Raw genomic sequence first — 12143 nt, forward strand, 5'->3', positions numbered from 1 at the left:
CCATCCGCACACACAGAAACCCCTTCCCCAGACGCTGAAACCGTTCCCCACACATTGAAACACATCCCCACACACTGAAACCCATCCCCATACACTGAAACACCTTCCCCACATACTGAAACCCCTTCCCCACACACTGAAACACATCCCCACACACTGAAACACCTTCCCCGTACACTGATACTCCTTCCCCACACCCTGAAACCCCTTCCCACTCACTGAAACCCATCCCCACACAATGAAACCCATCCCCACACACTGAAACACTTCCCCACACACTGAAACCCCTTCCGCACACAGTGAAACACATCCCCACAAAATGAAACACCTTCCCCACACACTGAAACACCTTCCCCACACAGTGAAACCCCTTCCCCACACACTGAAACACCTTCTCCACAAAATGAAACACCTTCCCCACACACTGAATCCCCTTCCCCACAAACTGAAACCCCTTCCGCAAACACTGAAACACCTTCCCAACACACTGAAACCCCTTCAACACACACTGAAACCCCTTCCTCACACACTGAAACCCCTTCAGACCACACTGAAGCTCCTTCCCCACACACAGAAACCACTTCCCCACACACTGAAAACCCTTCCGCACACAGTGAAACACTTCCCCACACACTGAAACCCCTTCCCCACACGCTGAAACACATCCCCACAAAATGAAACACCTTCCCCACACACTGAATCCCCTTCCCCAAAAACTGAAACACCTTCAGCACACAGTGAAACCCTTCCCCACACACTGAAACCCATTCCCCACACACTGAAACCCCTTCCGCAAGCACTGAAAAACATTGCCACACACTGAAACCCATTCCCCCCACACTGAGAGCCCTTCCCCCCACACTGAAACACTTCCCCACACTCTGAAACACCTTCCCCGCACACTGTAACCCCTTCCCCTCACACTGAAACCCATCCCCACACACTGAAACCCCTTCTCCACACACTGAAAGACCTTCTCCACACACTGAAACAACTTCCCCACACACTGAAACCCCGTCCCCACACACTGTAACCCTTCCCCACACACTGAAACACTTCCCCACACACTGAAACCCCTTCCCAAACACTCTGAGAAACAGTCCCCACACACAGAAACTCCTTCCACACACTCTGAAACACCTCCCCCGAAACATTGAAATACCTTCCCCACACAGTGAAACACCTTCCCAACACACTGAAAGCCCTTCCCCACACACTGAAACACCTTCCCAACACACTGAAACCCCTTCCCCACACACTGTAACCCTTCCCCACACACTGAAACACTTCCCCACACACTGAAACCCCTTCCCCACAAACTGAAACCCCTTCCCCACACACAGAAACCTCGTCCGCTCACACTGAAACACTTCCCCACAGACTGAAACCCTTTCCCCACAAACTGAAAACCTTCCCCACACTCTGAATCCCTTTCCCACACACTGAAACCCCATCCGCACACCGTTAAACAATTCCCCACACTCAAAAACACCTTCCCCACACACTGAAACCCCTTCCCTACACACTGAATCCCCTTCCGCACAAAATGAAACACCTTCCCCACAAAATGAAACACCTTCCCCACACACTGAGTCCCCTTCCCCACGAACTGAAACCCCTTCCGCAAACACTGAAACACCTTCCCAACACACTGAAACCCCTTCAACACACACTGAAACCCCTTCCTCACACACTGAAACCCCTTCAGACCACACTGAAGCTCCTTCCCCACACACAGAAACCACTTCCCCACACACTGAAACCCCTTCCGCACACAGTGAAACACTTCCCCACACACTGAAACCCCTTCCGCACACAGTGAAACACATCCCCACAAAATGAAACACCTTCCCCACACACTGAAACACCTTCCCCACACAGTGAAACCCCTTCCCCACACACTGAAACACCTTCCCCACAAAATGAAACACCTTCCCCACACACTGAATCCCCTTCCCCACAAACTGAAACCCCTTCCGCAAACACTGAAACACCTTCCCAACACACTGAAACCCCTTCAACACACACTGAAACCCCTTCCTCACACACTGAAACACCTTCAGACCACACTGAAGCTCCTTCCCCACACACAGAAACCACTTCCCCACACACTGAAACCCCTTCCGCACACAGTGAAACACTTCCCCACACACTGAAACCCCTTCCCCACACGCTGAAACACATCCCCACAAAATGAAACACCTTCCCCACACACTGAATCCCCTTCCCCAAAAACTGAAACACCTTCAGCACACAGTGAAACCCTTCCCCACACACTGAAACCCATTCCCCACACACTGAAACCCCTTCCGCAAACACTGAAAAACATTGTCACACACTGAAACCCATTCCCCCCACACTGAGAGCCCTTCCCCCCACACTGAAACACTTCCCCACACTCTGAAACACCTTCCCCGCACACTGTAACCCCTTCCCCTCACACTGAAACCCATCCCCACACACTGAAACCCCTTCTCCACACACTGAAACACCTTCTCCACACACTGAAACACCTTCCCCACACACTGATACTCCTTCCCCACACCCTGAAACCCCTTCCCACTCACTGAAACCCATCCCCACACTTTGAAACCCATCCCCACACACTGAAACCCCTTCCCCACACTCTGAAACCCCTTCCCCACACCATGTAACACAACCCCACACACTGAAACACCTTCCCCACACATTGAAACCCCTTTTGCACACACTGAAACACATCCCCACACACTGAAACCCATCCCGACACACTGAAACACCTTCCCCACACACTGAAACCCATCCCCACACACTGAAACCCATACCCACAAACTGAAACACATTCCCCACACACAGAAACCATTCCCCACACACAGAAACACTTCACCATATACTGAAACCCCTTCCTCACACAGAGAACCACCTTCCCCACCCTCAGCAACACCTTCCCCACACACTGCAATACCTTCCCCACACACTGAAACACCTTCCCCACACAGTGAAACCCCTTCCCCACACACTGAAACACCTTCCCCACAAAATGAAACACCTTCCCCACACACTGAAACCCCATCCCCACACGCTGAAACACCTTCCCAACACACTGAAACCCCTTCAACACACACTGAAACCCCTTCAGACCACACTGAAGCTCCTTCCCCACACACAGAAACCACTTCCCCACACACTGAAACACCTTCCCCACACACTGAAACCCCTTCGCCACACACTGAAACACATCCCCACACACTGAAACACATTCCCCACACACTGAAACACCTTCCGCAAGCACTGAAACCCATCCCCACACAATGAAACCCATCCCCACACACTGAAACACCTTCCCCACACGCTGAAACACATTCCCCACACACTGAAACACCTTCCCCACACACTGAAACCCCTTCCCCACACACTGAAGCCCCTTCCCCACACACTGAAACTCCTTCCCCACACACTGAATCACCTTCCCCACACACTGGAATACCTTCCCCACACACTGAAACACCTTCCCCACACACTGAAACCCCTTCCCCACACACTGAAACACCTTCCCCACACACTGAAACAACTTCGCCACACACTGAAAACATTCCCCACACACTGTAACCCTTCCCCACACACTGAAACACTTCCCCACACACTGAAACCCCTTCCCCACAAACTGAAACCCCTTCCCCACACACTGAAACCAATTCCACAGACACTGAAAAACGTTCCCCACGCACTGAAACACCTTCCACACACTCTGCAACACCTTTCCCACACATTGAAAAACCTTCCCCACACACGGAAACACCTTCCCAACACACTGAAATCCCTTCCCCACACACTGAAACACCTTCCCCACACACTGAAACCCCTTCCCACTCACTGAAACCCATCCCCACACTTTGAAACCCATCCCCACACACTGAAACCCCTTCCCCACACTCTGAAACCCCTTCCCCACTCCATGTAACACAACCCCACACACTGAAACACCTTCCCCACACATTGAAACCCCTTTTGCACACACTGAAACACATCCCCACACACTGAAACCCATCCCGACACACTGAAACACCTTCCCCACACACTGAAACCCATCCCCACACACTGAAACCCATACCCACAAACTGAAACACATTCCCCACACACAGAAACCATTCCCCACACACAGAAACACTTCACCATATACTGAAACCCCTTCCTCACACAGAGAACCACCTTCCCCACCCTCAGCAACACCTTCCCCACACACTGCAATACCTTCCCCACACACTGAAACACCTTCCCCACACAGTGAAACCCCTTCCCCACACACTGAAACACCATCCCCACAAAATGAAACACCTTCCCCACACACTGAAACCCCATCCCCACACGCTGAAACACCTTCCCAACACACTGAAACCCCTTCAACACACACTGAAACCCCTTCAGACCACACTGAAGCTCCTTCCCCACACACAGAAACCACTTCCCCACACACTGAAACACCTTCCCCACACACTGAAACCCCTTCGCCACACACTGAAACACATCCCCACACACTGAAACACATTCCCCACACACTGAAACACCTTCCGCAAGCACTGAGACCCATCCCCACACAATGAAACCCATCCCCACACACTGAAACACCTTCCCCACACGCTGAAACACATTCCCCACACACTGAAACACCTTCCCCACACACTGAAACCCCTTCCCCACACACTGAAGCCCCTTCCCCACACACTGAAACTCCTTCCCCACACACTGAATCACCTTCCCCACACACTGGAATACCTTCCCCACACACTGAAACACCTTCCCCACACACTGAAACCCCTTCCCCACACACTGAAACACCTTCCCCACACACTGAAACAACTTCGCCACACACTGAAAACATTCCCCACACACTGTAACCCTTCCCCACACACTGAAACACTTCCCCACACACTGAAACCCCTTCCCCACAAACTGAAACCCCTTCCCCACACACTGAAACCAATTCCACAGACACTGAAAAACGTTCCCCACGCACTGAAACACCTTCCACACACTCTGCAACACCTTTCCCACACATTGAAAAACCTTCCCCACACACGGAAACACCTTCCCAACACACTGAAATCCCTTCCCCACACACTGAAACACCTTCCCCACACACTGAAGCAACTTCCCCACACACTGAAACCCCTTCCCGACACTCTGAAACCCCTTCCCCACACTCTGAAACCCCTTCCCCACACAGTGAAACCCCATCCGCACACACTGAAACACCTTCCCCACAAACTGAAACCCCTTCCCTACACACTGAAACACCTTCCCCACACACTGAAAGCCCTTCCGCACACACTGAAACCCATCCCCACACACTGAAACCCCATCCGCACACACAGAAACCCCTTCCCCAGACGCTGAAACCGTTCCCCACACATTGAAACACATCCCCACACACTGAAACCCATCCCCATACACTGAAACACCTTCCCCACATACTGAAACCCCTTCCCCACACACTGAAACACATCCCCACACACTGAAACACCTTCCCCGCACACTGATACTCCTTCCCCACACCCTGAAACCCCTTCCCACTCACTGAAACCCATCCCCACACACTGAAACCCATCCCCACACACTGAAACCCCTTCCCCACACACTGAAACACCTTCCCCACACCCTGAAACACATCCCCACATACTGAAACACCTTCCCCACACACTGAAACCCCTTACGCACACACTGAAACCCATCCCCACAATCTTAAACCCATTCCCACACACTGAAACACCTTCCCCAAACACTGAAACCGTTCCCCACACACTGAAACACATCCCCACACACAGAAACCCTTCCCCACTCACTGAAACACATCCCCACACACTGAAACCCCTTCCTCACACACTGAACCACCTTCCCCACACTCAGCAACACCTTCCCCACACACTGAAATATCTTACCCACACACTGAAACACCTTCCCCACAGACTGAAACCCCTTCCCCACAAACTGAAACACCTTCCCCACACACTGAAACAACTTCCCCACACACTGAAACCCATTCCGCACACACTGAAACCCCGTCCCCGCACACTGTAACCCTTCCCCACACACTGAAACAATTCCCCACACACTGAGACCCCTTCCCCACAAACTGAAACCCCTTCCCCACACACTGAAACCCCATCCCCACACACTGCAACTCCTTCCCCACACACTGAATCACCTTCCCCACACACTGGAATACCTTCCCCACACACTGAAACACCTTCCCCACACACTGAAACCCCTTCCCCACACACTGAAACACCTTCCCCACACACTGAAACAACTTCGCCACACACTGAAAACATTCCCCACACACTGTAACCCTTCCCCACACACTGAAACACTTCCCCACACACTGAAACCCCTTCCCCACAAACTGAAACCCCTTCCCCACACACTGAAACCAATTCCACAGACACTGAAAAACGTTCCCCACGCACTGAAACACCTTCCACACACTCTGCAACACCTTTCCCACACATTGAAAAACCTTCCCCACACACGGAAACACCTTCCCAACACACTGAAATCCCTTCCCCACACACTGAAACACCTTCCCCACACACTGAAACCCCTTCCCACTCACTGAAACCCATCCCCACACTTTGAAACCCATCCCCACACACTGAAACCCCTTCCCCACACTCTGAAACCCCTTCCCCACTCCATGTAACACAACCCCACACACTGAAACACCTTCCCCACACATTGAAACCCCTTTTGCACACACTGAAACACATCCCCACACACTGAAACCCATCCCGACACACTGAAACACCTTCCCCACACACTGAAACCCATCCCCACACACTGAAACCCATACCCACAAACTGAAACACATTCCCCACACACAGAAACCATTCCCCACACACAGAAACACTTCACCATATACTGAAACCCCTTCCTCACACAGAGAACCACCTTCCCCACCCTCAGCAACACCTTCCCCACACACTGCAATACCTTCCCCACACACTGAAACACCTTCCCCACACAGTGAAACCCCTTCCCCACACACTGAAACACCATCCCCACAAAATGAAACACCTTCCCCACACACTGAAACCCCATCCCCACACGCTGAAACACCTTCCCAACACACTGAAACCCCTTCAACACACACTGAAACCCCTTCAGACCACACTGAAGCTCCTTCCCCACACACAGAAACCACTTCCCCACACACTGAAACACCTTCCCCACACACTGAAACCCCTTCGCCACACACTGAAACACATCCCCACACACTGAAACACATTCCCCACACACTGAAACACCTTCCGCAAGCACTGAGACCCATCCCCACACAATGAAACCCATCCCCACACACTGAAACACCTTCCCCACACGCTGAAACACATTCCCCACACACTGAAACACCTTCCCCACACACTGAAACCCCTTCCCCACACACTGAAGCCCCTTCCCCACACACTGAAACTCCTTCCCCACACACTGAATCACCTTCCCCACACACTGGAATACCTTCCCCACACACTGAAACACCTTCCCCACACACTGAAACCCCTTCCCCACACACTGAAACACCTTCCCCACACACTGAAACAACTTCGCCACACACTGAAAACATTCCCCACACACTGTAACCCTTCCCCACACACTGAAACACTTCCCCACACACTGAAACCCCTTCCCCACAAACTGAAACCCCTTCCCCACACACTGAAACCAATTCCACAGACACTGAAAAACGTTCCCCACGCACTGAAACACCTTCCACACACTCTGCAACACCTTTCCCACACATTGAAAAACCTTCCCCACACACGGAAACACCTTCCCAACACACTGAAATCCCTTCCCCACACACTGAAACACCTTCCCCACACACTGAAGCAACTTCCCCACACACTGAAACCCCTTCCCGACACTCTGAAACCCCTTCCCCACACTCTGAAACCCCTTCCCCACACAGTGAAACCCCATCCGCACACACTGAAACACCTTCCCCACAAACTGAAACCCCTTCCCTACACACTGAAACACCTTCCCCACACACTGAAAGCCCTTCCGCACACACTGAAACCCATCCCCACACACTGAAACCCCATCCGCACACACAGAAACCCCTTCCCCAGACGCTGAAACCGTTCCCCACACATTGAAACACATCCCCACACACTGAAACCCATCCCCATACACTGAAACACCTTCCCCACATACTGAAACCCCTTCCCCACACACTGAAACACATCCCCACACACTGAAACACCTTCCCCGCACACTGATACTCCTTCCCCACACCCTGAAACCCCTTCCCACTCACTGAAACCCATCCCCACACACTGAAACCCATCCCCACACACTGAAACCCCTTCCCCACACACTGAAACACCTTCCCCACACCCTGAAACACATCCCCACATACTGAAACACCTTCCCCACACACTGAAACCCCTTACGCACACACTGAAACCCATCCCCACAATCTTAAACCCATTCCCACACACTGAAACACCTTCCCCAAACACTGAAACCGTTCCCCACACACTGAAACACATCCCCACACACAGAAACCCTTCCCCACTCACTGAAACACATCCCCACACACTGAAACCCCTTCCTCACACACTGAACCACCTTCCCCACACTCAGCAACACCTTCCCCACACACTGAAATATCTTACCCACACACTGAAACACCTTCCCCACAGACTGAAACCCCTTCCCCACAAACTGAAACACCTTCCCCACACACTGAAACAACTTCCCCACACACTGAAACCCATTCCGCACACACTGAAACCCCGTCCCCGCACACTGTAACCCTTCCCCACACACTGAAACAATTCCCCACACACTGAGACCCCTTCCCCACAAACTGAAACCCCTTCCCCACACACTGAAACCCCTTCCACACACACTGAAACATCTTCCCCACAAACTGAAAACCTTCCCCACTCACTGAAACCCTTCCCCACACACTGAAACCCCTTCCCCACACACTGAAACACCTTCCCCACACTCTGAAACCCATCCCCACACTCTGAAACCCCTTCCCCACACACTAAAACACCTTCCCCACACACTGAAACACCTTCCCCACACACTAAAACTCCTTCCCCACACACTGAAACTCCTTCCCCACTCACTGAAACCCATCCCCACACACTGAAACCCATCCCCACACACTGAAACCCCTTCCCCACACACTGAAACCCCTTCTCCACACCCTGAAACACAACCCCACTCACTGAAACACCTTCCCCAACCACTGAAACCCCTTGCGCACAGACTGAAACCCATCCCCACACACTGAAACCCATCCCCACACACTGAAACTCCTTCCCCACACACTGAAACCGTTCCCCACACATTGAAACACATCCCCACACACTGAAACCCATCCCCATACACTGAAACACCTTCCCCACATACTGAAACCCCTTCCCCACACACTGAAACACATCCCCACACACTGAAACACATCCCCACACACTGAAACACCTTACCCACACACGAAACACTTCCCCACACACTGTAACCCCTTCCCTACAAACGGAAACCCCTTCCCCACACACTGAAACCCCTTCCGCACGCACTTAAACCCATCCCCGCATACTGAATCCCCTTCCCCACACTCTGAAATACCTTCCCCACACACTGTAACCCTTCCCCACACTCTGAAACCCCTTCCCCACACACTGAAAGCCCTTCCGCACACTCTGAAACCCATCCCCACACACTGAAACCCCATCGCCACAAACAGAAACACATCCCCACACACTGAAACACCTTCCCCACACCCTGAAACCGCTTCCGCACGCACTGAAACCCATCCCCACACAATGAAACCCATCCCCACACACTGAAACACCTTCCCCACACACTGAAACACCTTCCCCACACACTGAAACTCCTTCCCCACACACTGAATCACCTTCCCCACCCACTGGAATACCTTCCCCACACACTGAAACACCTTCCCCACACACTGAAACCCCTTCCCCTCACACTGAAACACCTTCCCCACACACTGAAACAACTTCCCCACAAACTGAAACCCCGTCCCCACACACTGTAACCCTTCCCCACACACTGAAACACTTCCCCACACACTGAAACCCCTTCCCAAACACACTGAAAAACAATCCCCACACACGGAAACTCCTTCCACACACTCTGAAACACCTCCCCACAAACATTGAAATACCTTCCCCACACAGTGAAACACCTTCCCAACACACTGAAAGCCCTTCCCCACACACTGAAACACCTTCCCAACACACTGAAACCCCTTCCCCACACACTGTAACCCTTCCCCACACACTGAAACACTTCCCCACACACTGAAACCCCTTCCCCACAAACTGAAACCCCTTCCCCACACACAGAAACCACTTCCGCTCACACTGAAACACTTCCCCACATACTGAAACCCATTCCCCACAAACTGAAATCCTTCCCCACACTCTGAAACCCTTCCCACACACGGAAACCCCATCCGCACACCGTTAAACAATTCCCCACACTCAAAAACACCTTCCCCACACACTGAAACCCCTTCCCTACACACTGAATCCCCTTCCGCACAAAATGAAACACCTTCCCCACAAAATGAAACACCTTCCCGACACACTGAATCCCCTTCCCCACAAACTGAAACCCCTTCCGCAAACACTGAAACACCTTCCCAACACACTGAAACCCCTTCAACACACACTGAAACCCCTTCCTCACACACTGAAACCCCTTTAGACCACACTGAAACCCCTTCCGCACACAGTGAAACACTTCCCCACACACTGAAACCCCTTCCCCACTCGCTGAAACACATCCCCACAAACTGAAAACCCTTCCCCACACACTGAAACACATCCCCACACACTGAAACACCTTCCCCACACACTGAAACCCCTTCGCCACACACTGAAACACATCCCCACACACTGAAACACATTCCCCACACCCTGAAACACCTTCCACAAGCACTGAAACCCATCCCCACACAATGAAACCCATCCCCACACACTGAAACACCTTCCCCACTCACTGAAACACATTCCCACACACTGAAACACATTCCCCACACACTGAAACCCCTTCCCCACACACTGAAACTCCTTCCCCACACACTGAATCACCTTCCCCACACACTGGAATACCTTCCCCACACACTGAAACACCTTCCCCACACACTGACACCCGTTCCCCACACATTGAAACAACTTCCCCACACACTGAAACAACTTCCCCACACACTGAAAACATTCCCCACACACTGAAACCCCTTCCCCACAAACTGAAACCCCTTCCCCACACACTGAAACCCCTTCCACACACACTGAAAAACGTTCCCCACACACTGAAACACCTTCCACACACTCTGAAACACCTTTCCCACACATTGAAAAACCTTCCCCACACACTGAAACACCTTCCCAACACACTGAAATCCCTTCCCCACACACTGAAACACCTTCCACACACACTGAAGCAACTTCCCCACACACTGAAACCCCTTCCCCACAATCTGAAACCCCTTCCCCAGACGCTGAAACCGTTCCCCACACATTGAAACACATCCCCACACACTGAAACCCATCCCCATACACTGAAACACCTTCCCCACATACTGAAACCCCTTCCCCACACACTGAAACACATCCCCACACACTGAAACACCTTCCCCGCACACTGATACTCCTTCCCCACACCCTGAAACCCCTTCCCACTCACTGAAACCCATCCCCACACACTGAAACCCATCCCCACACACTGAAACCCCTTCCCCACACACTGAAACACCTTCCCCACACCCTGAAACACATCCCCACATACTGAAACACCTTCCCCACACACTGAAACCCCTTACGCACACACTGAAACCCATCCCCACAATCTTAAACCCATTCCCACACACTGAAACACCTTCCCCAAACACTGAAACCGTTCCCCACACACTGAAACACATCCCCACACACAGAAACCCTTCCCCACTCACTGAAACACATCCCCACACACTGAAACCCCTTCCTCACACACTGAACCACCTTCCCCACACTCAGCAACACCTTCCCCACACACTGAAATATCTTACCCACACACTGAAACACCTTCCCCACAGACTGAAACCCCTTCCCCACAAACTGAAACACCTTCCCCACACACTGAAACAA

The sequence above is a fragment of the Heterodontus francisci genome, chromosome 26, assembly GCF_036365525.1.
Source record: "Heterodontus francisci isolate sHetFra1 chromosome 26, sHetFra1.hap1, whole genome shotgun sequence".
Taxonomy (NCBI): Eukaryota; Metazoa; Chordata; class Chondrichthyes; order Heterodontiformes; family Heterodontidae; genus Heterodontus; species Heterodontus francisci.